This window comes from Bidens hawaiensis, unplaced genomic scaffold, assembly GCF_021521415.1.
Source record: "Bidens hawaiensis isolate Kalapana, Puna unplaced genomic scaffold, B.hawaiensis_p1.1 tig00041875_1, whole genome shotgun sequence".
NCBI classification, from domain to species: Eukaryota; Viridiplantae; Streptophyta; class Magnoliopsida; order Asterales; family Asteraceae; genus Bidens; species Bidens hawaiensis.
In genome coordinates, this window is record NW_027497426.1 from 11,592 (window position 1) to 27,152 (window position 15,561).

The 15,561-nt window shown below is 37.1% G+C and overlaps 1 non-coding gene across 1 annotated transcript; it reads left to right on the forward strand.

The window, feature by feature from the left end:
- Positions 1 to 9,320: 9,320 nt before the first annotated feature.
- LOC143593286 (small nucleolar RNA R71) lies at positions 9,321 to 9,427 on the forward strand. Its single transcript, XR_013146078.1, has one exon. It is a non-coding gene; the product is annotated as a small nucleolar RNA R71 (small nucleolar RNA).
- The last annotated feature ends 6,134 nt before the right edge of the window (positions 9,428 to 15,561 follow it).

The window sequence follows — 15,561 nt, forward strand, 5'->3', positions numbered from 1 at the left end:
GAAGGCATGAACATCCTATATATAAAAGATGAAGGCCATTCTTTACACGGCCTGTAATGAATGGTCCCGTTCATCTTTATTATTTACATAAGATAAGGAGTATAGTGAATGACTCATTCTCTATACCTCATTCGTCAACATTCCATGATGAATGGTGACTAATCAATAACGATTAGGTCCATTCGTTAAACATCCTTAACGAATGAGCTTATAAACATTACTAATGGGACTGGTAAATTACCAAAATGCCCTTTACATTAATAATAATAAATAATATTAAATTATAAAGACCGAGACGACCAAAATGGTGCACTAACAATTCTTTAGAAGCTTTAGTCATTTGAGTCAAAACTACTTATGTATTGAACACATCATTTATTTTGAGTGAATTCTCAGTAGTTTCTGAAAATACTGGTGAACTACATTCAGCCAATGACTTTTGACTAGTCAATTATGTGAAAGAAATAGGTTTAAATCCTTTGAGTGCAACAGTTATTTGAGACCAAATTCCATTTTCACACTGTAATTGGTATGTTTACTCATAACATTTAGAAACCCTTACTAGATTGAATCCATTTCTTGCTGTTGAGCTGAGTGTTTTCTAATGTTTGCATGCATTCATTGTACTTGTGTAACAAATTTTCAGTATAAGGATTATATTTCAGACAAACCATGTTTTAATTTCAAAATCTCATTGTCTTTTTCACTTAATTTAAGATCTTAATCAACCTTAGATATTGAAACAACTTATTCAAGTTCTGCAATTTGTTTAACAACTTCATGTTTGCAAGTTTTAAGTAATCAAATGCAACGATACAATCATTAGAACACAACTTCTAACACACTTTAGGAGTTACCTCATTAACAACGGTTGCAAGTGCCTTTACATCTGCAGTTGATATATCAGCGTTTTCATCACCTGTCTTTAACACTTTTATGATTTCAACCTTGAAAATACTATTCTACTCCCTCTTGTCAGCTGACTCAACATCTATCACCACAACAGCCAAATCTGTTGTGCTCATCTCCTCTGGTAGAATAATTCAATTTACAAATTCTTGTTTGAAGAAGATTGTATTAGTATTGTCTTGCATTGGGAAATATGGTCCAGGTGTAGTAATGTCTGTACGCTGAACTTGTATCATTATAGGTGGAATGATAGGAGTTTGAACATACTGCGCCTGCTGCATATGTGGAGGAATTTGCAGATACTGATAATGAGGAACAGCATTTTTCATAATTAAAGTTTGAGCAAAAAGTGTCGTGGAATGATTATTGAAGTTTATTTGATGAAAACTACAATGTGATGGAAAATCTAGATTGATTATTAAAGGCTGGACATGATTAGGACTAGGCTGCGTCTGAGTTCTTCATTATAAGGAAATTTTTCATAGTCTGTTACATTTGTGACTTGTCAAATCTAACTTTTGTCCTATTATTATTTCCTTGAAATTTCCTTCGAGATCTCTTATAGAACTTGTTTTTCTGATTATCAGAAAAGCCAATGAGTTCAAAATCTCCATTTCCTCCATATTCACTAGACCTATATAGTGCAAATCATACATGATGAAGGATAGATTGTCAGACATATTTGAGGATTCTCATGAGTAACAAAAGCTTCATTCTCAAACCCTGAACCAATACCATTAGTTATATCCATATGATAGTATAAGATTGGTTAGTAGTTTGAGTGGACTGAGTATCTTGACACAAGAGTGTCGATCCAATGGTATATTCATCAGCATATTTACCAGTTGAGATCAACTTTTTATTTTGACTAATTTCTCTTTCAAAGGTAAGTAACATACCATGGAGAATTGTCAAACTCATATCCTTAAAAGTGGCTAATGTTCTTAAAATGAGAGCATGAGTGTCCCAATTTTCTGGTAGAGATCTTAGAAATTTGTTATTTAGAGAAGAGTTAATGTAATGAATATCAACCAATTCTAATTCACTAATTAATGTAGTGAACCTTTCTGATGACAAAATACCTCATATTGTTGTGTGACAATTACTCATGTATTCTTAAGGACTTGTAGAGTTCCACCAAATAGTTCTTTCAGTGCATCCCACATTTTCTTAGCAGACATGCATCCTTATGATCCTTATTGACAGTCTGGTTACCATCTATTGTGATGTGAGAAAATATATATATAAATAGTAAGCACAAATCGCAATTAAGTTTTAAAAACCAAACAACCTATCCTAGTTCACACAAACAGCAAGTGTACCGGTCGCGTATAGCAAAGATAAGGAAAGTCTGGATATCTAACAAGAAAACACGTGAGAACGGCTCAGATTATAAACCCTAATCCAACTCCTACCTAATAATATATAATTGATTTTATTATTTTTATTTATTTTAAACTAGTTTAATTAACTAGATTACTAAGAAATAACTCAACTTAACGGAACTAACTAAAAAACTTAATGGGATTTAAATATAATCGGAAAAAGAATCACCTAGGTAGGATAATTTAGCAGCTATAGGATGAATCAGGTGCTAACAAGAGGTTGAAACCAGGGTTCTAAAGATGAGCTAACATAGGAGAGGTCAAGGCACTGGGTCCGTACGGTCATTTTTACCAGTAAACCCAAACAACGTCTAGAGAGATTTTAATTCTTGGTTGTTTATTCTAAGAACCCTAATAACTCATCACTTGGTGTATGTCTAAGTTACAAGAATCACTAAGGTTCAAAATATTATAAACCTAGGAGAAAAGGGGTAATTCAACGCTAAGGATAAAACAACTCAACTCGCAAACTCACCTAGTCAGCATTTGGAATAATGCACGCGGATTCGCAACGAATAACCAAATCAACAAAATTAGCAAGATAATCTGACACTTAAGGTTTTCGTCCAACTCAACGGTGGTGAACCTACTGGTTTTAATGATCTAAGCAACACAAACCCTAGTGATACGTCTACCACAATCAACCAACACACAAAGTATTAACTGAACTATGCAATTAACGATGACACGAAACTAATTCATGATATAATCAACCTCACGGGGCACATGCAAACTAAGATACATCTAGGGCAGTAGGTATACATGAAATAATATCACAAAATATGAACTTGATAATATAAAAACAATCAACCACTTGTTAAGCACCCTAAACTAGTTAATTTTAACCGTTAAACATCAAACCTAGGTGATTCAAGCAAGTTTAGCCAATCATATTAAACGAACAACAAATAATATTGATATAAATGATGAGCCTGTTCAAATATAACTGATTAAAACTTGTCTTAATATTTAAAACTTCAAAACAAACTTACAAACGCTAAAAGTAACAAACCAACAAACGAAACTATCAAACAAGAAACCGGCAGCTCCTCCTCTTCAGTTTTTCATCCCTAAGTTTTCCTTGGTGGCTGGAATGATGTATTTATCGATCTAGGGTTGTATCTCCTTAAATAGATGAGTTAAACTTGATAAACAAGTCAAAATAAGCAAAACCCGGTTGGACCAGGCCCACTAAAGATAAAATAGACGGGCTAAAGGAATTTTGGGTAGCTGGGCTGATGCGGGACGCCACAACACGCGGCCTAAATGGTCTGACCTAGTCATGTAGCGCGGGCAGTCCCTGGGTGTCCGATTCTTCGTTTTCCGATTATTTTACTCATTTAAACATGCATGCACGTTCCGTCTTCGATCCAATCCTCGGGTGAGCTATATCCATCACTTTAATACTTGTTTTCCATGCTCGTATCACCCATGATACAACATCAAACATAAACATGTAAACACCATCAAAAATGGATAAACAAACGCTAAAACACAACGAAAAGCTTGATAAAACAAGTACGAATATGTGTGTATTATATAGCACATCAAACATCCCCACACTTAAATCTTTTTCGTCCCTGAAAAAATAATCTGCATAGGATCATACCCAAGAAGAAAGTAACAATTCTCATCTTTATTTATTATTATATTTTATTAAAGCATCAGAAACAAATTGACGTGTTAACCGCGATTCCCCATGTATTGATCCACTTTAAACCCAGCCACCAACCCATCAAGCCCCCAGTAGTAATTAGCATTAAGTTCAAATGATCATCAATAACCCTATGGAACCCTCGCTCAAGAGTGGCAGCTAATCTTAACCGTATCTCAAACATAAAGATCTAGCTACGCTAGAGTCGATGAAAAATGGTCCGACAAATCACCGTAAGCAATTGACTCTTTAATTGTAACAAGAAAGTGCACTAGATGGAATTATGAATGATTGGTCATGCCATGGTCATACGAGCTGATTCTAGATATTACTGGGCTTTATATAAACCTAAAATTTTATTTAATGACTAAGAACTTTGTTAACGTACAAAGTTTATGATGTTAAGGTACACTAGATGAGAACCCATAAAGTTTATGAATTTGTTAAGGTACAATTAAAAACTCTATAGGGAAACTTTTCAGGATTGGTGGGGCCTACCGACACATCCCAAATTATATACGCAACTGTTCTGAATTATTTGATATATATATATATTAAGAAACCACCAAGAGATTTTCAAGAACAGTCAGTAATAATATAATTACCTGTTTAATGCAAAAATTTGAAAACAAAGGACAAAAAAACTAAAATCTTTTTAGATTTTTGAACAATTTTTCTATTTTATTTTATTTTTTTATTTACTTATTTTTCATTAATTTTTTATTTTTTTCCTACAACTAAGTAAAACAAACTTCCATTACCACACTTGAACGACAAATCGTCCCTGATGATTACATGGAAAAGAAAAGAAACTAGAAAAAAGCAACTAATAAGATAAAAGATCGTATTAATCCCCTGGTTTATGTGCATGTCTTCATAATATTTGTATCAACGGCCGTATAGCATTTCGTTCGCGACCGCAACGTTGGGAGAATAGTTCCAAAACACCATCTAGAGGTATAATGCGTAAAAATGTAACCTGTATTGAGCAAAAGCGTTCGCATATAGAGGCGTACACAACTAAAACAAAGGTAAGTAATAAACATGTTTTTTGTATTTTTTTATGATTTTTTAAATTTTATGAATTTTTTTTTCTTATAGGGAAACTTTCAAAAGCAACTGCTTGAATGGAGATTGAGTACGAGCGGTTTCAATCAGGAGAAATCTTAAAAACAAGTAAAAATAAAAACAAAATATAGAAAAAATACAACTCGGGCTACCTCACGAAAGCGCTTGGTTTAACAGGTCCTCAGCATGACCCCTCTCTCACATCTAACCCAGAGATGTTGTAAGGCGCAAAACCTCGCTTTCCTCCATTCTCGCCTTCTCACCAATGTAGTGCTTCATACGGTGACCATTAACTTTGAAGCTCCCATTCTTGTCTTCAATTTTGATCGCTCCATATGGGAATACTTCCTTAACTGTGTATGGTCCATACCATCGAGAACGCAACTTTCCCGGATGCAACTTGATTCAGGAATTGAACAAGAGTACGGCGTCCCAACAGTTGAACTGTTTATCACCTCTCAACTTCCTATCATGCAGCTCTTTAGTCTTCAGCTTATAATTGTGCGAGTGTGCATAGGCATGATCGTGGAGTTCCTTTAACTCATGTATATGATGGAAACGGTGAACCCCCGCAGTCGAAAGATGGAGGTTAACTGTTTGAAGTGCCCAAGAAGCATGGAACCGGTCGGAGTTTTGAACGCTGTACGGAAAGCGCACAGAGCATCATCTAATTTGTCGGACCAATCCTTTCGATTAATTCCAACCATTTTCTCGGGGATGTGCTTGATGTCCCGGTTACTCACCTCTACCTGTTCAATGGTCTGTGGGTGGTAGGTAGTCGCAAGCCGATGGGCGACCCCATTGCGTTGCAACGCCTTCTCCATCTGCGTCTTGCAGAAGTGAGTACCCGATCGCTGATCAAGGCTTTTGGTACACCAAAATGAGAGAAGAGGTTTTTCAGAAATCTCACTCAAACTCGGGTGTCGTTAGTGGGCAAGGCTGTGGCCTCGACCCGCTTGGAGACGTAATCAACTGCCATGAATATGTACTTGTTCCCTTTAGACGACGGGAACAGGACCATAAAATCAATACCACAAATGTCAAAAACCTCGCAAATCTGAATAGCATTTTGGTGCATCTCATTTCAGGATGAGATGTTACCAACACACTGGCATCGGTCACAGCTTTTAACGAACGAATGAGCATCTTTGAAAATCTAAAGCCAATAAAATCCCAAATCGAAGACCTTCTTAGCAGTAAGAATAACACCATGGTGACCTTCTGTCGATCCCTCATGACAGTGGCTCAAAATCTGCCACCCCTCTTCAACATCAACACATCTTCTCACTAGCTTATCAGCACCTCTATGAAAAAGAAATGGGTCGTCCCAGATGTAGAACTTTACATTTGTAGAGAATTTCTTCTTTTGCTGGTGAGACATCCTCCTAAGGAAGGAGCCATCGACGAAAAAAGTTTGCTATGTCGGAATACCACGGGTAGCCGTCATCCTAGGCTCTGACAAACATGAGATTATCTATCGAGAAATGGTCATTGATGTTGACCCCAGCATCTCCAATCTCGGCTCTCTCAAGACATGACAAGTGATGGGCTGCCACATTCTCTGCCCCCTTTTATCACGGATTTCAATATCAAACTCTTGAAGCAGCAGGATCTATCATATAAGACGGGGCTTAGCGTCTTGCATGCTGAAAATATATCGAATGGCAGCATTATCCGTGTAGACGACAGTTTTGGATAGAACAAGATAAGACCTAGACTTATCAAATGAAAACACCACAGCTAACAGATCTTTCTAGGTGGTTGTGTAATTCTCTTGAGCACTATTTAGGGTCAGAATCGCATAGTAGATCGAGTGGAATTGCTTCTCATTCCGCTGTCGAAGCACTGCTCCGATAGCATAATCGCTCGCGTCGCACATCAATTTGAATGGCAATGACCAATCGGGAGTAATCATGATCGTGGCGTTAACGAGTTTGTCTTTTAGAAGATCAAGCCCCTCGATACACTGTTTAGAGAAGACAAATGGAGCTTCTTTCTCTAGTAGCTTGGTAATCGGTCTTGCAATTTTCGAGAAATATTTGATGAACCAGGGATAGAAACCAGCATGACCTAAGAAGCTCCGGATGGATCTCACAGAAGTGGGTGGGGGAAGATTAAAAATGGTTTCAATTTTACTTCGATCGACCTCGATCCCCGCACTATAGATCCTATGTCCAAGAACGATACCATCGCATACCATGAAGTTACACTTCTCTCAGTTAAGGACTAGGTTCGTGTCGAAGAAACGAGCCATCATCCTATCAAGGTTGGAGAGACAATGATCGAAAGAATTCCCGAAGACAGAAAAATATTCCATGAAGACCTCCATGGAATCCTCGATCATGTCTCGAAAGATCGCCACCATACATCGCTAGAAAGTGGCTAAAGCATTATTGATTCCAAAGGGCATGCGTTTATAGGCAAACGTGTCGTATGGGCAAGTAAATGTGGTTTTCTCCTGATCGTTGGGGGAGATCGGGATTTGGAAATACCCGGAGAAACTGCTGACCCGCCAAACGCTCCAGCATCTGATCAACGAAGGGCAGAGGAAAGAGATTTATCCTAGTGGCATCGTTCAGTCGGCGGTAGTCGATGCAGACTCTCCAATAGGTCATGGTCCTAGAGGGAATAAGCTTTTTCCTTTCATTGGTGACGACAGTCATGCTACCCTTCTTGTGAACCACTTGGACCGAACTCACCCAAGCGCTATAAGAGATGGGAAAAATGATTCCCGCATCAAGGAGTTTGATGATTTCTTTCTTAAGGACCACTAGCATTTTTGGATTAAGCCTCCGTTGACGCTGAACGACGGATTTGAAATTATCCTCCATGAGGATTTTATGAGTATAGAACTAGGGATTAATCCCTTGGATGTCGATAATCTTCCACGCTATCGCCTCCTTGTGCGATTTTAGCACCATCAACAACTTCAACTTCTCGACATCCTTCAAGGCAGACGCAATGTTAACAGGTAGCGTCCTTTCCTCATCCAGAAATGCATACTCCAAATGAGCGGGTAGATCCTTGAGTTCTAAGGAAGAAGGAGGGCTCTCAACGGAAGGTAGGTCCCTCGGATCATCTCACACGATCTCAACAGCTGACTCTGAATCTAGGGGTAGTGACACAATGTCATCCATCAATGGTTGAGCATTCATGGCAACCATCTCGACCTCTGAAACCTCCCTATAGAGAATATGTGGGTCCAAGGAAGGCCCTCCACAAATTTCAGTGAAACATATGACACAATGGTGTCAACGAAATACAGGGAGTTGTCCGCCGACTTGGGATGTTTGAGTGACTGTCGTACGTCAAAGTTGACGTTATCATCCCCAACTCTAATAATCAATTTTCCCTCACGGACGTCGATCAACTCATGTGCGGTGGCAAAGTATTGTCAGCCTAAAATGAGCGGGACACTATCATCCTCATTCATATCCAGAATGACAAAGTCCACTGGGAAAATGAACTTGTCAATACAAACGAGCTTGTTCTCGACCACTCCTCGCAGGTATTTCACGAAAACGATCAGCAAGCTGGTTACTCATTCGGGTTGGCCTCGATTCTCCATGACCCAACTTACTGAACACAGAATACAGCATAAGATGGATGTTGATCCCAAGGTCGGCCAAAGCATGTTGAACCGTATCGCCACCAAAGATGCAGGGAATCGTGAAACTCCCAAGATCGGCCATCTTTTAAGGAAACTTGCTTTGCAACATTGTAGAGCACCCAACACTCAACAAAATAGAAGAGACCTCAGGTAGCTTCTCCTTATTTGAAAGAATGTCCTTGAGGAATTTGGCATATTTAAGCATTTGAGTGAGTGCCTCAAGGAAAGGAATGTTCAGGTGAAGTTGTTTGAGAAGTTTGAGCAACTTGGAGTTTTGCCCCTCATCTTTGTCCGATCGGAGTCTCCCATGATAAGAAAATTTGGGTTTATAGACTCTCAAAGATGGGTTTGATAATGATGAAGGTTTATTGGCCGGCTTCGTACTCGCTGGGTTATTATGTTGTTGTGCTTTGGAGGGAGGAGACTCCATATGGATATCCTCGTCCACCTGCTCCTCTTCATCGATCGTAGGAGTGATGACTCTAGAAGGATTAGCCTCTCGACTAAATGGTTCTCTTTCTCCACCTGCACGGCTCCTAGTGCCCTCGTAGCTTGCTTCTAGACATAAAAAAGGACGACACACTCATCGGGATCTTTGTTCTTGAGGAGGTTCCCGTTAGCAGTCTGGTTCAACGTTTCTCTCATGTAATGTGTGGCTCTATTGTAGAATTTCTCAATGAGCATCCACTTACCTAAACCATGGTGAGGACAAAAAATAAAGAGGTCCTTGAATCTTTCTCAAGCATCCCCGAAAGACTCGTCGAATCTCATGCGGAAGGAACAAATCTTCTCACGGAGTCGAGCGGATTTAGATAGCGGAAAGAATTTGGTCATGAATTTCTCTTGAAGGCCCTCCCAAATGGTGATGGATCCAGCAGGTAGTGACTTCATCCATTTGTAGGCTTTGTCGGCAAGTGAGAAAGGAAAATGATGAAGATAGATGGCTTCATCGTTCATGTTGCCGATATTGAAAGTTTCGCATATTTGAACAAACATGTCGATGTGGTTTGAAGGGTCTTTTCTCTTTAGCTCTTGGAATTGGAGGGAGGATTTGATGAGTTTCATTAGGTGGGAAGGAATGGACCAGTTTCCAGTGGCGGTACCATCCGGTAAAGCAATGCTAGAATTAGGATTCGGGATCTGCCTACCATAGCCAGCTACTACACTCCTTGGTTGTTGGTCAACCATGTTCTCATCCCTAGAAGATGTGGAAGAGACAGAAGAAGAATAAGAAGAAGAAGAAGAAGAAGAAGAAGAAGAAACTGAACATGTCGGTGAAACAAAACACCCTCTCTCAGGCTGGACTCTCTTGGTATTGTCAAACGTTTCAAGCTTCGGCGGTCCTTGTGAGCGGGTATGATGCATACTACTAAAATGAAAAACTAAATTAACTTGGCTAAAATTAAACTAAAAAAATAAAAACAACTAAAAACAAAAAAGAAAGTTCAAAGAAAACAGGTAAGTCCCTAAACTCGGGTCGTTCTCTAATCGCCTCTGACCGTGTCCCAAGCAACGTCGCCTAAAACTTGATGTGCAAAAATATATATAAATAGTAAGCACGAATCACAAATAAGTTTTAAAAACCAAACAACCTATCCTTGTTCACCCAAACGGAAAGTGTGCCGGTTGTGAATAGCAAAGATAAGGAAAGTCCAGATATCGAACTCGAAGACACGTGAGAATGGCTTAGATTTTAAACCCTAATCCAAATCCTACCTAATAATATTTAATTGATTTTGTTATTTTTATTTATTTTAAACTAATTTAATTAACTAGATTACTAAGAAATAACTCAAGTTAACGGAACTAACTGGAATATTTAACGCGATTTAAATATAATAGGACAACGAATCACCAAGGTTGGATGATTTAACGGCTATAGGATGGATCGGGTGCTAACACGACGTTGAAACCAGGGTTCTAAAGATGAGCTAACGTAGGAGGGGTCAAGGCACCGGGTCCCTACGATCAGTTTTACCATTTAACCCTAACAACGTCTAGATAGCTTTTAATTCTTGGTTGTTTATTCTAAGTACCCTAATAACTCATCACTTGGTCCATGTCTAAGTTACAAGACTCACTAAGGTTCAAACATATATAAACCTAGGAGAAAAGGGGTAATTCAATACTAAGGATAAAACAACTCAACTCGCAAACTCACTTACTCAAAAATTGGAAAAACACACGTGGATTCACAACGAATAACCAAATCAACTAAACTAGCAAGATAAGCCAACACCTAAGGTTTTGGCCCAACTCAAAGGTGGTGAAACTACTGATTTTAATGATCTAAGCAACACAAACCCTAGTGATACGTCTACCACAATCAACCAACACACAAAGTATTAACTAAACTATGCAATTAACGATGACACGAACCTAATTCATGTTATAATCAACCTAACGAGGCACATGCAGCCTGAGATACATCTAGGGCAGCGGATATACAAGGAATAGTATCATAAATATGAACTTGACAATAGACCACTTATTAAGCACCTTAAACTAAACTATTAACTAAACTATGCAATTAACGATGACACGAAACTAATTCATGCTATAATCAACCACTTATTAAGCACCTTAAACTAGTTAATTCTAACTGTTAAACATCAAACCTAGGTGATTCAAGCAAGTTTAATCAGCCATATTAAACAAACAACATATAATATTGATATAAATGATGAACATGTTCAAATATACATAATTAAAACTTGTCTTAAGGTTTAAAACTTCAAAACGAACTTACATACATTAAAAGTAACAAACCGACAAAAGAAACTGGCAGCTTCTCCTCTTCAGTTTTTCGTCCCTAAGTCTTCCTTGGTGGCTGGAATAATGTATTTATCCATCTAGGGTTGTATCTCCTAAAATAGATGAGCTAAACTTGATAAACAAGTCAAAATAAGCCAAACCCTGTCGAACCAGGCCCACTAAAGACTAAATAGACGGGCTAAAGGAATTTTGGGAAGCTGGGCTGATGTGGGATGCCACCACATGCGGCCTGAATGGTCTGACCTGATCGCGTAGCGCGGCCAGGTCCCTGGGTGTCTGATTCCTCATTTTTCGTTTATTTTACTCGTTTAAACATGCATGCGTGTTCCGTCTTCGATCCAATCCTTGGGTGAGCTATATCCATTACTTTAAGACTCGTTTTCATGCTCTTATCTACATCAAACATAAACACGTAAACACCATTGAAACGGATAAACAAACGCTAAAACACAATGAAAAGCTTGATAAAACAAGTACGAAGATGTGTGTATTTCATAGCACATCATATTGCATCAATAATTTCAGGGGAATGTGGCCCATGAACAACTGATCTCCAACAACTAGTGTTTTGGTTGCATAGATGATGAAATATTCTCTGAGCCCATATGTTGTATTGACCTCGAACCAACATCGGTGGTTTTGTAGTTAAACCCGTGTTACAAGAATCCTGTACGAACGACATGATCTCAATTTTACAGGTTTTTCACCAACAACATAGTAATCAAGATAGTTTTGCTTAAAAGTAGATTCCACAACTTGAATTATCAATTTGAGCTAGAATTTTGTTTATGAATTGATTGTTAGATCAATTCAGAGATCCATAGCTTTAATACCAATTGTTGGAATCTAAATTTGATTCAACTAAGTAAATGAACAAAAGTTACACTGATAGAACTGTACGGATAAGCATCACATTAATTGAATTCATATTGAATTATGAATCAACTCTTATTATCAAAGGTAATAAGCAGCGGAAATTAATCAAGCCATTGAAGGTTTCATATGGAAGAACAACTTTGTATTAAATATAATCAAATGATTACAATCTATTGCTCCCCCTTAACCTTAGCTAGTCATTTACTAATTTTCAATACACAGTTATTATGATCAGGTGAATGTGTGATGTGTAAAAATGCTAATGAAGAAGAGACTCTCTTCTTCATTTTATACACATTTAAAACACCTGATGACCTATAGGTGAAAGGGACAACTGACCAAATTTGTTACAAACTACTGATAAACTAATACAAACAACTGTATCTTTAAAGAATCTTATAAGAACTACTGATCTCTGATGTTTAATCCATCAGTTAGTTGTCTTTAGTCCTTTGAAACTTCAATAGTTTGCTGAGCAGTTTTTTTGTCTTCAGTTCTTTTATATCAGTAGTTTACGTGGTCAGATGTTTCAAGAACAACAATTTGACAAAACCATGATGGAGAACAACAAATTTTTGAACCATCAATTATTTGGTTTCAGGCCATCAGTTCTTTGCTAGGTTCAACAGAATTTTAATAGATTGGATAAATTTGTGGATGATTTTGATTCCAATTTGGAGATTTGTTAAGAGTTTTCTTCTTTTGACTAGAGTCACTAATCCCTGATTATTTGCAACTGCAACAACTTGAATTACTGTTCTCTTCTTCACATGATGTAATACTATCCTTCTTTCGTTCAGAACTTTTTGATTCCTTGTCGTTGTTAGAAAATTCAGTCTTGGAAACACTGAAATCAATCTCTGATAGTGCAAATTCACCATTCTTATCAACAGTCACATTATCATACTTCTTGACAAATTCTTTTCTATCTTCAAAGATTGTTTTGAATTGATTCAAATAGGCTTCTATCTTCACTTTATCAATTTTGAGTCTATAATTATCATTGAAGGGTGGAGGAATAGTGTTATACTTGTCTTCAGGCTTTACTTCCTTCATCTTCCCAATTATACTCCCATTTGAAACAAGATTCTTGAGAAAGTTCACTTGAATTTTTAGTTCAACACATTTCAACTTATGCTTTGTGTACATCTTCTTCACACCTTAAATTTCGGATCTATATCTTCATTGAAGTTTGTTTGCTTCAATAGAATCTTCTTTTAGAGTTTTAATCTCTTTGTCATATTTCTTCTCGCTTTCTTCAAGTACTTCAATGATCTTGTTCTTTCTTTCCATCTCAAATTTGTGACTTGCAATTTCCTTTTTTAAATTTTCAATCAATAAACTTAAATCATAAATGGAGGATTCAGAAGTTACCTTTGAAGAGGATCTAGCTTGAGATTGAATGTTGGCCATGAATGCACAATCGGCCTTAGAAAACTCTTCAGCATGATTGCTTCAATCAAAATTGCCATCCTATGGTTGACCATTAGTTGCAGCAAAATTTTATTGGTTTCATGGAACATTTTGATTGTTGTTGATTACTTGAAATTGATTTCCTCTATTTTGGTTCTGAATGACTGGATTTTTCGAAGGAATGATGTTTTGTAGTTGAACATTATTCTGATGAACATTGTTTCCTCATTGCTTATTGGGATATTGATTTTGAAAGTTCTGCTTTCTGTTATTGAAGTTTTGATTTTGATTATTAAAGTTCTGGTTCTGATTGTTGTAGGTTTGGTTCTTCTTGTTGCAGTTCTGATTCTAATTGTTATACTATCTTGGAAGGTTCAATTTCCTGGAAAAATGCCCTGGTTGTTGACTGCTATAATACACCACCTTAGATTTTTCAATACCAATCCTATCCCTTGGACTTGAATAATTGAATATCTTAGTCTTGTTGAAAAATCTCTTGGTTATTAGAGCTAGCATGGTTTCCTACCACTTGATACCCATGTTTTCAAGGTCATCCACATCTATTTGCTCCAAATCATTTTGAACAATGCTTGTATGGATAAGATTTTTGGCTACAAATGCATTGTACGACTCACTAAACATAAAGAACAATGCCTGATAATCTGAACCTTGAGGTAGAGGATTCGCTTGAGCTTTAACATGTACAGTGACAGCACGTTCGGCTTCTTTAATCATCTGAACATTAAACCTTGACTGACTTGTGCTTGCAACACTCTGAATTATAGGATAAATCCTAGGTGATTTAGCATGCTCAATAGGTTCTTCAATGATTGGGATATGTTGATTTACTCTTACACTTAAACCTCCAACTAGTGCAATCAGTGTATTAGCCACTGTGCTCAATAGGTTCTTCAATGATTGGGATATGTTGATTTACTCTTACACTTAAACCTCCAACTAGTGCAATCAGTGTATTAACCACTGGGAAGCTTAGTTTATCATCCCTGGCGATGTTGTCTTCCATCATCTGAATTTATGCAGCTTGTAAAATGCAATGACTGCATCCAACTTCATGTTTGGAAAGTTTGGCTTATCCTTGATAAACTTGGTAGATATGTAACATTTAGCAGACAAAAATGACAACAATTTCTTCTTTATTTCATTTTCAGTCATGACCAAATTAGTGATCCTGATATATTTCACAATTGCCACAAACCTTTGCAACACAGAACTTAGCCTTTCCCCTAGCTTGAACTTGAACATATCAATTTGCTATTTTAGTATGCCCTTCTTGATTTCTTTGAGTTCCACATTCCCCACAAACATATGAATTACAGCATCATACATCTCTTTTGCAAATTGTAGATGGTGTACACTTGTGAGTATCTCCCATGATAACCCCAAATTCAACATAGCCATTGCTTTCTCATCCCTTTTCATGAGTGCTCTTTCAACATATTGATAGGGTGCTTCAGCAACATTTTGTGGATCTCTTTGAAATAGACATTGATTGATTGATTGCCAAGCTTCAAAGTCATTATAGCAAATAGTTTCTTGGAACATACTTTCCATTTGATAAAGTTTTGACTGGTCAACCAATCTCACAATATTGTTAGCTAAAACCTCTTGATCAATATCCATTTTTGTTTTTATTTTAAGAAAAACTTTAACAATATTTTTGTGTTTTTGAAATTTTTGACAAAAAATAGATTTAACCCTAAATTACTTGCAAATATTAAAGAAAAACAATAAAAACAAAGTCATATCTGACCTATGGAGCTCAAATCTAAAACAAACATGGTAAAAAATGGATTTTGACCAAGATTTAGATGAAATAATAAGTAAAATAGTGTAACTCTAGGACAAACAAA